We start from the raw sequence: 16272 nt of genomic DNA on the forward strand, positions 1-16272 counted from the left end.
TTGGGTTCTAAATTTGTTGGCATTAGTTGCCAATTACAATTTAAAACTTCCTAGAAGTATTTTCAAAATTTCAGATTTTGTCTTCTAAGTTTACTGTTCTATTGGACTAATGTACAGTGATAATTTGGCTAAACTTTCTTCACAAAAGTTATTCCTTAATGTGTCTTCCTTAATTCTCTTTTTAAATCACTCAATTTGGAGTTTTGTAGCTCAAGTTATGGCTAAATTACCATAACTGGTCGGATTGGTCTATTCCTAAAATTTATGGGCAAATTTGGTTTTGGCAGTTTTGGTGTCCTAAATTTGGCTGGCAATTTGAATTGGTTATGGTCAGAATTTGGATTTCTGTTCTTCATGAAAGTTGTTCTACATTGTCTAATCTTTTCATGGGTTCAAGAATCAGGTCATTTGGACCTTTCTACACAAAGTTATGGCCATTTGGACAAACACTGTTTATATGGTCAATTTTCCAGGTCTAGATTTTGGTTACCCGGATTTCTCCAATTGGCCTCACACTAATTGGAGCTGTCTAGCTCTACTTATGGCCATCCAAACCTGCTGGACTCAAGGGTCTAGATTCCGCCTCAAAACACAACATCACACCCACTCAATAGTTTGGTCATCTCATCAATTCATATCAACAATTGGGTGTCAAATTAACTTAATTTAGGCATAATTACATCATTTAGAACACAACAATTAAAATTCTCAAATTTAGCAAACCCTAAATCGATTTGGTACAACTTCAAAATCCAAGGGATTTGATAGCACTAACTTTGTCTTCAAGCTCTCCTTAGCTTCAAACAACCTTCAATCCAACCAAACTTCACTCCCCCTTATGGAACCCTCCTTGGCTGAAATTCTTGCTTTCTAAACTCTCAAAAATTTTTTTTCTTTAGTGCTCTCTTCAATTCAAGGCTAAGTTTAATGATTTCTATTGATTTTCTAAAGAAATCATGTGTGAAACCTAGGATTTCAACCTCAATTTGGTGTGTTAATGGAGAAAAATGTAAGAAAGAGAGAGGGAACAAGGATGGACGGGAATGAGGATGAGAAAAGCTGAAAATTTCAGCTCAATAAATCATTTATATATTAATTTAATACCCAATGACAATTTTGTAAATATAGAGAATGACAATTTTGTAATTATTTTGAGGTTCCTAATAATTATAATTTGATTTTTCAATAATTATATTTAATGTTCATAATCTCAATTAATTAAACTAATCTAACTTTATTAAATTAATAACTCTCATTTTTTTTAATTACATCATGCTCACCTCATGCTTATGTAATAATTCAATTTAATTTCATTTATGTTTTCTTCTTTTTTTTACTCATTTTTAATTAAATTTTTATCAATATTTATTCACATTTTATGTTATAATCCTCACTTACATGAATGGATAATTTGGTTAAAAATAATATCTGAAGGTGAAATGACCAAAATGCCATTCGTTTTGCTTAATGAACTAAAATTATCTGTACCGATTTAGAAAATTTTTTTAACATTTTCTTGGCATTCTATTACCATCTAAGTCTCAATAACTCTTCACTTGAGTCTCAAAAATTATTTTACAGAATTTCCCCACGGGTCTAAGATTGCTAACTGTCTTTACAGTCGCTTCCCGTTAGGTCACCCATTGCCGTAGGTTCAGCTCGTTTAACTTTCTTGCATTTTAATCACTGAAACAGTAGAACGTACGGACCATCTAAAGTGAGGATGTCACAAGTTATTTCATTAGAAATGAGAAAATTACTTCCTTGACTTTTTAACTTCTCAGGAAGCCGGAATAAAATATTAACCAAACAAAATAGATTTGAGAATTTGAAAATTGAAACTATTCGTAAAATTGGATTTAGACCCTACGCAGACAAAACAACATTTGTTTACCCTTAAAAGCCAAAATTTCAATCACTTTGTAGCTGAAAGTTAAATGCTTAGGTTATATTAGTTGGTGTATTTAGGCCATCGTTATCACTTGACATCATATGTGAGACTTTTAATATGACATACCACGCATTTAATTAGGTAGTTCTCTCTAATTAAACAACTTGCAAATTAAATTATTTTCTTTTTTCCAAAAAGTTGAATTCTATTTCTATGAACCCCAGCCCCAAATTTCATGAAATTATTTTTTTTCTAATATATAGACCCTCATATTTGAAAATGGAAGATTATATTTTATTTGACGGGTTAGATCAACTAATAAATAGAGTTTCACAATAATTTTTATAAAATAATTATTGTATTTATTGTTTTACTTGTATGCTATCACAATAAATATATACAAGGCGCGGACGACGTTCTGGTTAGGAGCTTGGTCCCTCTATTTCTTTTTTTTCAAAAGGGCCCTTTTTATTTAAAAAAATAGATATAAGGTTTTAATAACTTTTAAACTTATTTAAATTATTAAAAATCTTAATTTTAGTGATTAGTTTTAATAATTTATGGTTAAAAATTTCATTCTAAATTTAGGAATAACATTTTTAAAAATTTAATATTTAAATTTAATTTTACCATTAACTATAAAAATAGATTAAATATTAAAGAAAAAAAATTTTTTCGACATAAAAATTTATCTATATTTATTTGGATTTTATAAATTCAACATTTTTAGTTACTTATATTTTAAAACATTAATTAATTTTAAAAACTTTACATATACTTAAATTTTAAAATTTAAATTTAGTGTTTTAATAACACTTTAACTCTTTAACTCCCAAATCCTAAACCAAATTCTCAAAAAGTAATTTCCTAACCGGTGTTGAAAAAAAATTATTGCAATTAATGTTGACTATATTTTATAGAGCTTTTTGTTATTTTTTTTGGCTATTTTTATATTTTTTAAATAATACAAATAATAAAGAATATTTTTAAAAATTTCAATGTTCCTTCTTTTATTTATATATATATATATAGATTAATTTTATTTTTTATTTTTCATTTATTAATTTCTTATTTTAGTTGATTATTTCTTATAAAATTTTATATTTAATTGAAGTTATAGTATAAATAGAACTAAAAATTTTAAATTTATATGTACTCTAAAATTAAAAATTTTAAATATATTCAAACATTAAAATTATTTAAAAAATAAAAATATAATAATAATTAATTTAAAAAATAGAGGACATTTTTAAAAAAAATAAATATTCCCCTATTATAGTATAGATAAAATATATGATTTAATAAAAAAATAAATATTAATTATTATTTGATAAAAGTGCTGTTTATAAATTTTTATTAATTATACACTATCATCACTTCTTTATATTTTTTAAACATTATCTATTATGAATTTAAATTTCATTCAAAGTAATTCCAAATATATTTTATAAGTTGAGTACAATATTCACTTGAGGTTTTACTAATTTTGAAAATATTTAAGATTTTAAATTTTATTTATTATATTAATATAAAATTTCATGAAATTTATATTTATTAATCATTTTACTTTTATCAATTTTCAGATAATTTAGATAGAAAATAAATATAAAAATAAAATTCTATTCAATCTATAAAATTTATTAAATATATTTTTAATTACATAAAATAAAATTTAGACTAATATCAAATAAAGTTTTGAAAAGGGTAAATTATGATAACTCTCTAAGATGTAGCAAAACCTATAAGTGAGCACCTATTTTTTTAAGTAACAATTTAGTTTTTAAATTTAAATTTTATTAATAAATTTTTTCCTGCTATTCTTGTCAATTTAAAACAACTTAATCCTTGAAATTTTATTTTATTAATAAAATAGTTATTATTTATAAATTTTATATTTAAATAATATTTATTTTTTTAAAATATTAAATAGATAATAATATGCTATTTCAAATCATTAACTTAAATAGAAATTTAATTTAAAATATAAAATTTTCATATTATTGATAAATTATAAATAAGTTATAACTTTAACACGTATTTTCAAAATAAATTATATTAAAATATATAAAACTAAAATTTTTTTATATAATTTTTCTTGAAAATCATGTTAAAGGAATTTTTATAATTAGTTATTTATAAAAAAAATTACTATAAATAAAATAATTTTTTTATAAAATTATGGGTCATGATATAAAAAATTTAAGAATTTAGTAAACATATTATTTATTATGAAATATTTTTTATTATTTTATATTCAAATCATTATAAATATAAAGAATATTTAATAGTTTATAAAATATATAATCAATTTAAATGACTTTAAAGAATACATTATTTTAAATTAAAAAATAATAAATGAAATTAACAGTTAATTTGAAATGCATAAATTAATTTAATAAAAAATTTAAATTTAAAGGTGAAATCATTATTAGAATATTAGAAATTGATATGTAAACTTTGTTATGCCCTCAAAGCTTAATTGTAATTTACCTAAAAATATATAAAAACTATTCGAAAAAAGTCATAAACTATATGTGTATATAAATTATTCTTCAGAGATAAAAAAAAAATCGTAACTAATTTATTTGATATTGTTATTAAAATTATTATTAAGAAAATTATATTTTTAATAGATTAATTAGAAAGAATTAAAAAAATTTAAAATTAAATTTAATAAATTTTAATTAAATTGGGCCATCTATCAATCGACAAATTGGGCCCGACACTATCAGTGGGATGCTGGTAAATCCCCGCATACAACGGCGTTGTTTTTCGCCTCAAAAAATGTGACCGGTTATTTAAACTGCTCGTCTCACGCACCTAAAAACCCAAACCCAGTGAGTACACTCTATTTCCTACTCTCAACGAGTCCAGTAAAAGCATGCCTCGCTGCTCTCTCTGCTCACTGCACACACAGCTGTACTTGCTTGGCTCTTTCTTCCCCACCTCTCTCATAACATGCTCTGCGGTTCACCATTATCAAATACTCTCTCTGTCTCTCTCTCTCGTGTGTTACAATAAGCTACTAAACCAAACCAAACCAAACCAAACCCAACCCACCAAACCAACTATTGAACCCTTTACGCCATTTTTTTATTTTTCAAACCAGACTCTGAAATTTGGCCAGGAGTAGTCCACGAAAGGGGTGTGCTCAGTCTAAAGTGGACGATGAAGAGTCGGTGGCCAGGTGTAAGGACAGGAAAATCCTTATGAATGAGGCTGTGGTTGCTCGGAACGCCTTCGCTGCTGGTCATTCTGGCTATGGGCTTTCTCTTAAGAATGCCGGTGCTGCGCTTAGTGATTATGCCCAGGGTGAAGTCCAAGAGCCCCACTCCCACCTCCAGCAATCTCCCCTTGAGCCCATTTCTCAGCCGCCTCCGCCTCCCCCTCCTCCTCCACCGTCCATTGAGAGCTTTCCTCCTCCTCCTCCTCCTCCTCCTCCTCCTCTGCTGCCTGATTTCTCTCCTAGTCCTAGTCCTAGTCCTAATCCCATCAAGCGTGCGTTGAGCATGCCAGAGATCCCCATGAAGCTGCATCGAAAGGCGGGGGAAGAAATTGATTCCACTGCCATTGCAGAGGTAGAGGAGGAGGATGAGGAGGAAGAGGAACATGGATTAGATCACGGAGCTCGAAATGGGAATGTCAATAATAATAAAAAGAATAAAGATTTAAGCGGGTCGCGGGGCCCACCTAATTGGAAGGTGGGACAGGAGGAAACGCCGCGATCCCCACCAAGGACACCAGAAAATCACGGCGTGCCACCAATGCCGGAGTCCAAGAATATGGCTTGGGATTACTTCTTTAATGCGGACAATATGCCAGGGCCGTCTTTGGAACTTAAAGTTGACGCGAATAGAAATGGCAATACTGTTGGCAGTGTTGAGCAGGATGTGGGCGTTCGATTTGGTGGCATTGAGAATCCCAGTGGTGGTGAAATCAGTGGGGTAGAGCCGAAGACGCCGGAGAAACCGACTGAACACTTGGCTTCCGTGGCGGAGGAGGAGGAAGAGAAGGAGTCTAAGACGGAGAAACAGATTGAGCATTCGAAGACAGCATCTCCTGATTTTAAAGTGGTTAGGAAGAAGGTGGTTCCGGTTCCTACTGTGAATTTAATGCAGGTTTTGAGGGAGATTGATGATCATTTCACGAAGGCATCGGAGGGCGCAGAGGAGGTTTCAAAGATGCTCGAGACCACTCGCTTGCATTACCACTCCAATTTTGCAGACAATAGAGGTATAATTATCCAACTTTGTGATGGTCATTTTTGAATTTTACTAGGCATTATTTTTAAGTGCTTATGTTGATTGTTTAACTTGAATAGGAAGGGTTGTTTGGATTAGGTGAGGGAGGGAAAAATAATGGAACGGTGAGAAAGGCTAAGAAAGGGGAATGGTGAGGAGAGTCACGATAAAAAAAAAATATCAATAAAAATATCAATGTTTGAGAAGAGTGAATTAATGAATTAATGAAAAGGTAAGGAGATGAAATGTATATTCTTTATGTCTGGGAAGGGAGAGTTGAAGGAGTGATAAAATTAAGGGCTTAGAAATAGAAATATTGGTAACTATGAGATTTGAGGGATATGAGATTTGAGGGATAAGGGAGGTTAAGGCTTACCTTTACTTACCCTTACCTCCCATTAACTCATATCTTACCAAACAAGGAATTAATTATCCCTCGTTACCTTTATTTACCCCTCCCTCGCCATCATCCAAACAGACCAGGAGGGAAGCATTGATGGATCCATGTGCTTTTTTTTTTTTTTTTTTCAATGTTCTGTTATGGAATCTTTGCATTCTTGCAGTTACTTCTTATTGGTCTATGAAGCTTAGAAATGGGTAGACACGTTAGCATGCAGAATATTGAAGCTCAAAGTATTTGCAATTTTTAGTTTGCTATAAAATATGTGAACATTTTGAATTTGTTATTCAGAATGTTAGCATCTACTTTTTATATCAACTGGGCTTTTATTGAGCATCTTCATTTTTTTCTACTAACTTTTTGTGGAGAACCTCAGATTTCTTGCTTTTCCCTTTTCAAAAGCAAGAAAGTTGGTTCATTTAGCAATAGATGTCCCTTTTCTACCAGCGCTTAAGGGGAATTTTGCTGTAAGGAACCGGAAAGCATTATCTATTATCCGGTTTGAAAAGTGGGAAGTATGTGATTATTCTGCTAAGCGTCTTAACTTTGGGTTTTATTAGAAATAGAAATATTGGTAACTATGAGATTTGAGGGATAAGGGAGGTTAAGGCTTACCTTTACTTACCCTTACCTCCCATTAACTCATATCTTCCCAAACAAGGAATTAATTATCCCTCGTTACCTTTATTTACCCCTCCCTCGCCATCATCCAAACAGACCAGGAGGGAAGCATTGATGGATCCATGTGCTTTTTTTTTTTTTTTTTTCAATGTTCTGTTATGGAATCTTTGCATTCTTGCAGTTACTTCTTATTGGTCTATGAAGCTTAGAAATGGGTAGACACGTTAGCATGCAGAATATTGAAGCTCAAAGTATTTGCAATTTTTAGTTTGCTATAAAATATGTGAACATTTTGAATTTGTTATTCGGAATGTTAGCATCTACTTTTTATATCAACTGGGCTTTTATTGAGCATCTTCATTTTTTTCTACTAACTTTTTGTGGAGAACCTCAGATTTCTTGCTTTTCCCTTTTCAAAAGCAAGAAAGTTGGTTCATTTAGCAAATGATGTCCCTTTTCTACCAGCGCTTAAGGGGAATTTTGCTGTAAGGAACCGGAAAGCTTTATCTATTATCCGGTTTGAAAAGTGGGAAGTATGTGATTATTCTGCTAAGCGTCTTAACTTTGGGTTTTATTTGTGGCAAGGGTTTGTAGTATTAATCTTGTCTTTTCCTAATAGTACTCTCTTAATAATGCAGGATATGTTGATCATTCTGCTAGAGTTATGCATGTCATCACGTGGAATAGGTCATTCAGAGGCGTACCTAATGGTGAAGGTGGCAAGAATGAACCTGATTCTGAAGATTATGAGACTCTTACCACTGTGTTGGATAAGTTTTTAGCATGGGAAAAAAAAGAAAAACTCTATGATGAAGTAAAGGTACATTACAGTTAATTCTTCTTAATAGCAGAAAAGACCCTTTATCTACAGAAGGAGTTTTTCCTTCTTTGAGAATAGGAGGCGTGAAACTTCAGCTTCCTTTCATTATTGGCCTTAGATTTATGGTTCATAAAATGGTTTCATAGATGGTTAATGCATTCTGGTGAAGTAAAATAGTGCAAAGCTTGTTATTCTTATTTATTGTTTGATGGGCACTATGATCATTTGTTGAATCTTGTTGAATTTTGCTTCATGTTGTTAGCAGGGTGAGCTTATGAAGCTTGAGTATAGGAAGAAAGCTGCTCAGTTAAATAGGCAGAAGAAGCATGGTGCCAGTGCTGAATCCTTGGAAAAAATGAAAGCAGCTGTAAGTCATATGCATACAAGGTATATAGTCGACATGCAGTCCATGGACTCTACTGTTTCAGAAGTCAATGATATACGTGACAAGCAGCTGTAACCAAGACTTGTTGATCTTGTTAACAGGTATGTTTTTATTTAGAACAAGCAATTCAGAAATTAGAACATTCCCTTTTCCCCCATACTGCTTTTATTTCACCCATTCCTTCATTGAAAAATATGGTTTCTTTTTGTTATGCTATGTTGGTTGGATTAAATATACAGATACTTGGACATACGTACATCCAACATGGACATGGTTTTTCTTATTTTGTTTTATTTTTTTATTTTTTATTTTTTATTTTTATCCCTGTATTTGAGCTGAAGTAACAAATGACCATGTCTCTTTGTGTTGGAATGTCTGATGTGTGTTCCACCACACATACTAATTGTAACTTAAGTGAATAGCTGGTAATTAAAGTTATAATGTGTCAAGTGTCTGCATTCTCACAAATGCTGAATTAAGAATTCCCAGAACTAGGACCTTGATATCTTCTGTGAAGATTAGTGCCAATTTGAGACAGCAGTTTTAGGTTTACGTTTTCATGACCATCAGATCTTTATGAAGTGGGAAGTATAGTTGCCTAGAACAGTTGATAAACCTTGAATTTTATTGTATTCCTTCTTTAGGGCTGGGGTTAAATACTTCTTGTTTTTCAGGTGCCCGGAATTTTTATGTTAAAATTCTTAACTACACATGATTTACCTAGTGAATTGTTTTTCTAGATGCAAAATATCTAAAGCAGCTTCTAATAGGTAGTGTGTATTTATTTTGATCTCACATAACACTTTTCACTTGATCAATACTGTTTGCACCTCCAAAAGATTAGCTCAACCAGCACCTGTTATATTTTCATGTCTAGTCTTCACCTTCTTTCTAATGTACTGGGATTAATTCTCATAAACTTTTGGTGGTTATTCTTTCTTTATTTGTTTTATGCTGTTATCATCATTAATCTTTCTTTAGTTAGGTGATTGGTGTAATTATGGAGTATAAAAACAAACATGAATAGTTATCTGTTGATCTCTACCTGTACTGCCCTAGAACACCTGGAATGGGATTCTAATCATGGCCTTGAATTTCACCCTTGCACTGCAGGATGGCCAAAATGTGGACCAGTATGCGCATACATCATGACGGCCAGCTGAAGATCTTTACAGACCTTAAGTCCCTTGATGTCAGCCATGGTGTTAAGGAAACTACCAGACATCATCATGAGCGCACCAAACAACTTTATAATGTAGTGCAAGGATGGCATTCACAGTTTGAAAAACTTGTGACCCATCAAAAGCAATACATTCAAATTCTTCATAACTGGTTAAGGTTAAATCTAATCCCAATTGAAAGCAGCTTGAAAGAGAAAATATCATCGCCGCCAAAAGCTCCGAATCCCCCTATCCAAGCCCTCCTCCACTCATGGCATGACTATCTAGAAAAGCTTCCAGATGATGTGGCCAAATCTGCTTTCTATCCTTTGCTGCTGTCATAAAAACCATAGAACTGCATCAGGAAGAAGAGCTGAAGCTAAAAGAGAAATGTGAAGAAACCAGGGAGGTATTTCTTCGTGAGAATCAGGCATTTGACGAATGGTATCAAAAGTACATGCAGCGTAGAACCTCAACTGAAGAAACAGATGCTGAAAGAGGTGATTATGCAAATTCCAAGGATCCAGTATTAGATAGGCAATTCGCAGTGGAGAGCTTGAAGAAGAAAATGGATGAACAAGTTGAAGCTCACCAAAGACATTGCCTTCAGGTGAGAGAGAAGTCACTAGGAAGTCTAAAGATTCGGTTGGTTGTGCTATAATAATAATAATAATAATAATAATAATAATAATAATAATATCCTTTACTTTTCTTTATAGGCGTTTCAATATTGATAGCAAAGATCTCTCGATGCTTTCGTTTCAAGATTTCAATGAATGTCAAGCCATACACCACAAAGAACTAGACTATCTAGAGAGGTAATTTCACTGTTATTTTTTTCCCCTACTAACCTCCATTAAAAAGGAATTTCTTTGAATAATTAATTGAAATTGTATTTTCGAATAAAATTAAGCAAATGGATCAAAGAATATAGTTTGGAAATTTTGAAGTTTGCAAGGCAGAAGATTCCATATGCCTATTTTTCCATCAATGATTTCCTCGACTTTTTTGGTTTGATGGAGGAACTACTAAACCTTATCGAATTGGTTCACAAGTATGTATATATATATATATATATATATATATATATATATATATATATATACTCCATCTTCAAATTATCCATTTTTTTATTTATCTGACAAAAGATCTAATGGAACTTAGATGGGATGAACGCTCAACTATTAGATTCAAGTCAAAAGTTATGGAACTCTTTTATGCAATTTATGGCACAACTAATGATCTTGCTGACAAGGCTAGCAAACAACAAGGCCGATGCATCAAAAAGCACGTGATTGATATTGTAGGAAGTATTCATTTTAATTAATTAGTTTTCTACACACACACACACACACACACACACACACACACATATATATATATAATGAGAGTTAAATTATCTAGACTTTGTTTTTCATAGACTCAAGATATAAATTGATGGATTTTATTTATTTTACATGTGGATCCTATCATATGTGTTATGTATTGTGTTGGAATATTTTAATATTAAATAAAGTAATTTATTAAAATAATTAATTAAAATAACTTAAGTTTATTTATTTTAACCATTAATTGAAGTACTTAAGTTATAAATTAAATTGAACTCAACTCATTTATTAAGTTTAAGTTATGAACTAAGTTTTCCTATAAGTAAATGTATGTTCTCTTTTTTCTTATAACACAACAACACAAAATACTAAGAAGAAAAAACTTATATTGTATATTACAGAAGCGTGTAAACTATAAAAAAATAAAGCAAACAAATAAATTATTAATATCTACGTGGTTCACCTTTCCACAGAGGACTATATCTATGGGCATTTCTTATCCATTATAATCAAATAATAAATCATTATTACATGCTAAAAATTATAATTACCATTAATCAAATTACATCTAAGAGAATCCTTACATCAAACTGCTCATACTAGATGTATTAGTTAGTTCTCTCAGTCTCCTTTAGATATAATCCAATATACTTACTACTTTAATTATTACACTACAAAGGGTATCTTCAATTACAATGGATTATAATTCATTTCTCTTGGATTATGTCATTTCTCCGCCTTAGGCCAAAGTCTCTTTTTTCATTCTATTGATGAATATTTCTTCCACTCAAATTAGGAAAATGTCTTTTTCAAATTAATAAGGATTTTGTGTCATAAATCTAACAATTTAGATAAAGTTTAAAAGTCAAAGAAAGATATTTCTTGGTAGAGCTTTGGATTCAACCGCTAGTGCATGAACCTTGTATCTATTTTTAGGAGAGATTGGGGTATTAACCAGGACTTGCACATGTTCCATAGTTTTTGTGATGCCTTGGCCAAATACCCCAGCCCTCATTCAGTCTTCCTTTGTTTCATTTTGGCATTCAAAATTTAGATTGTAATTGAGAGGTAGAGAGAGCCTTCCATGGCTGAAATGCTCTAAGGAGCTTTGTTCTTGTATAAACTTTATTTACCACTCTTACAAGGTTTGTTCTCTTGTAAGTTTTAATTAAAATTCAAGGGTATTTCTTCTTGAAAGAATTGTTCTTGGATTGAACACCATCTTACATTTATTTTCTGGTTCTCTTCATATTGGATGTTGAGGGTTGGGAAAGAGTGGAAGATCACTTGAGGCTTGATTGGAGAGACGGTCCAATAGCTGCCACAACAAGAGTGGCAGGTCCTTTTGAAAGTTATTAGGGGAGTCTGAATCTGGACAAGTCAATGTTATATGTCTGCTGCATCGGTTTATGGGCATTGCTTACCTCAGAGGGCTTGAATCTCCTTAAAGAAAGCGAGTTATCCTTGCCTTAACCTGATCAATCTTGTTATTTTATTTCTTATGTTTTAATTATTATTTAATTTATTCTCTATATTTTAATTATTATTTTAATTTATTGTAATTTCACCAATAATTAAGGAGATTCAAATATGGAACCAATCTTTGAAAAATCAATAGAAAACATAGGAGATCTGATAAGCCCTTCTGCTTCAATGGAGCCTATTTCAAGAGATGGAAAAGGCAAGGGTTGAGCAATACGAAAAGGATGAGTATAATTGTCATTATTATATTCTAAACTATTGTTCTGATCAATTTTATGATTATATGATAATACTTATCCTTCTGCAAAGGAAATATAAAAAGCTTGCAACTAATACTAAGCAAGCAGGTGTGGAGAAGTATGCTGTTATAGTTTTTCTTGGTATCAAATGGTGGTTAACAAGCTCTTTGTAGAACAAGCACAAGATACTTTTGTGACATGAGAATAATTGTAATACCACTTAGTAAACTTAATCCCTTCAGATATTTTATATATGTAAAAATAATATTACCTTAAAAATTACTTTTAAAGCCTTGGGAATTATTCTTAAGAACCACATCTCAATATTCACTTACTTGTAATGGTGTAGCTGAAAGGAAAAAAAAAAAAAATATAACACGCATTGAATTGACTAATGCCATTTTGTTGATGTTGGCGCTTCCTTAAATCTTTGAGGTGAAGTTATACTAATTACATATCATGCATTGAATCATGTGCCATAAAAAAAAGGAACTAAATCATTTCCATTTAAGTTATGGAGATAGTATAAGCCAAATTTGGGATATTTTAAAGTATGGGTTTAGCTAGCTTATGTTAAATTACTAGATCACAAAAGATCCAAATTGGGAGTTAGAGCTGCCATTTGTGTTTTCATATGATATGCTTGAAATAATATATCCTTCATATTTCTAGATATTAAAAATGATATGATCTTTGAGTCTGGAGATGTTATATTCCATGAAGATAAATTTCCTTTTAATTTTAAAAAATAATAGGGATAGATAGAGCTTGGACAAGAAAACAAAGTGTGTAAGCTAACTAAATCCCTTTATTGCTTAAGAAAGGCACCAAAACAGTGGCATGAAAAACTTGATTCTTAAACTCAACTCAACTCAACTAAGCCTTTATCCCAAGAATTTGGGGTCGACTATATGGATTCCCTTTCTCCATTCTAAACAATTTTGGGTTAAATTCTCGGAAATGTGTAAGCTAAGTCATGTCGTACTACTCTTCTCCAAGTCAGTTTAGGTCTACTCCTTCTTTTCTTTCTATCCTCTAACCTAATGTGCTCTATTTGTCTAACTGGAGTCTCCGTATGTCTATGCTTCACATGACAAAATCACCTAAATCTTCCTTCTCTCAACTTATCCTCAATTGACACCACTCCTACCTTTTCTCTAATACTCTCATTACGGACTTTATCTGAGCTAGTATAACCACTCATCCACCTTAACATTCTCATCTCCGCAACTCTTATCTTAGACACATACGACTTCTTCAGTGCCCAACACTCACTATTATATAACATGGCCGGTCGTATGTCTGTACGGTAAAAACTTGATTCTTACATAATTGAAAATGGCTTTTGGTCAATTTAGTCTGATAAGTGCATTTATTATAAACCATTTGATAATGCATATGTTATTATTAGCCTCTATGTTGATGATATTGTTAATTTTTGGCTCTAATATGCATGCTATTAGAGAGACAAAAAATATACTTTGCAGCCATTTTGATATGAAAGATCTTGTGAGGCTAATGTCATACTTGGCATGTACTAAAATAGATGATGGTATTTTTCTTAATAAGTCAAATTATATTGAAAAATTATTGAATAAATTTAATTTTATTAACTGCAAGCATGTTGCAACTACTTTTGATTATGGTATTCACTTATTTCTTGTTAAAAATTAAAAATGAAATCACTAATCAAAAGGAATGTGCTAACATTATTGGACGCTTGCATTATGCGGCTACTTGTATCAGACCCGATATTGCTTATGCTGTAGTAGTACTAAGCAAGTATACAAGCAAGCTGGGTAAAGATCATTGATATTGATGCAGAATACATTCCTAAAAATTTTAGGAGTACTTATTTTAGGAAAAAATGTAGAAAATAAGAATTTTAGTTTAATAAGAATTTTAGTTTGATTATGTATCCTAAATAGATTAGGTTCCTAATTAAATTGGGATTCTTCAATTCCTAATTATGATTGAATTAGGGTTCTCTAATCCTAATGAGATTGAGATTTCTAATCCTATAAATAAGACCTAGGTTTTTCATTGTTAGTAGTTTTGTTATGATAATTTTTATAAGCTTAATAATATCTTGAGAATTAGTTCTCTTTTCTTCAAGGATTGATCCTTGATTTTTCTTTGTTTTTGATTCTTTCCCCTCATTCTACATTAGGTATGCAATGGATCCAAGAATAAAATATTTAGTTAGTACTAAAAACTATGGCTTGTTGATAAAAAAAATATCCTGCAGTACTTGAAGGATATTATGACACTGATTGGAATAAACTATCAAGTGATTCTCTAGTGATTCTCTCTTTACCTTAAATTATATTTTTACTTTGGGAAGTGGTGCTACGACATATTGGTTAAGGGACTCATTATCTGAAATTCTATCATGGAAAAAACCTATCCCACCAATATTAATACATAGTGATAGTAACAAAAATTGGTAGAGTGAAAAACCATTATTATAATAGTAAATCTATATCCATAAGAAGAACAAACAATACTATGAGATCATATTTGTGTGATGGTGTTATAAATATGAAATTATATTAAATATTCTAATAACCTTATAGATCCATTTATTAAGGACTTAGCAAGAGAAATGATCTATAATACATTAAGAGGGATGGGATTAAACTCAACACAATCAAGAACCACGTATAAGGATACTCAATCCAAGGACTAGAGATCCTGAGAATTGGATTCAATAGGAAAAACGAATTATATGGTGGTCATAAGTAAAACACTATATTATCTTCAACCTATCCTTATGATGTGAGTGCATTTATCTTGTAAGGAGAAGAGGTTGAGTTGAAATAATCTCTTAATGAATTTTTGTAGCTCTTATGAATAGGGTGTTAAAATTACATGAGCACCCTTGACAGATTTTTCCTATATTAATGTGGAGGTGGGTTGCTTCCTGTAAGAATGAAGTTTATTCTTAAATACACTCATGAAAATCGAGATAGCACAAGGCCATAATGTGCTTGGTGTTAAAGCTCATATATATATCAATAACTGGATCTTTATGTGTGAGCAATTATCCTTTATTTCCCACAAGCAGTTAAAGTTCAAGCCTGAGACCACTTTAACTCTAGAGTAGAGGTGATTATTTTGCTAAGTGAAAGGTTTAATGTAGAGTCACACTTTTGTTAGGCATAAAGATCTGTCTTTGGGAACATTTTAATATTAAATAAAGTAACTTATTAATTAAAATAACTTAAGCTTATTTATTTTAACCATTAATTGAAGTACTTAAGTTATAAAATAAATCTAGAGATTAATAGCTAGAAATTAAAATGCTGAAAATTAAAATCAACTTGGATCTTGAACCCAGAGGTTGATAACTGGAAATTTAAATACTGAAAATTAAAATCAACTTGGATTTTGAATCAAGAGGTTGATAATTGGAAATTTAAATGATGAAAATTAAAATCAATTTGGATCTTAAATCTAGAGGTTGATAACGGGAAAGGTAAATCTTTAATGTAAAGGGAACAACTAATTGTTACTAAGGATAAATGCATATGTTGACCTTGAATTTTAATTTCTTGCTAATAACAACTTTACAAGTATACCTTCATACTCAGAATACAAAGCAGACCTGATGCAAGACGTTCATCCAATCAAAGTTTACTTAACGTGATCTTGGAGCTCAATGATCGATGGGAGAGACAAGAACATACCCAAATACATGGCTTG

General features: G+C 31.1%; 1 pseudogene; it reads left to right on the forward strand.

The window, feature by feature from the left end:
- The first annotated feature begins 4757 nt into the window (after nt 1-4757).
- On the forward strand, nt 4758-10194 carry LOC110633379 (protein ALTERED PHOSPHATE STARVATION RESPONSE 1-like; annotated as a pseudogene).
- The last annotated feature ends 6078 nt before the right edge of the window (nt 10195-16272 follow it).

This window comes from Hevea brasiliensis, chromosome 11 (genome assembly GCF_030052815.1).
Source record: "Hevea brasiliensis isolate MT/VB/25A 57/8 chromosome 11, ASM3005281v1, whole genome shotgun sequence".
NCBI classification, from domain to species: domain Eukaryota; kingdom Viridiplantae; phylum Streptophyta; class Magnoliopsida; order Malpighiales; family Euphorbiaceae; genus Hevea; species Hevea brasiliensis.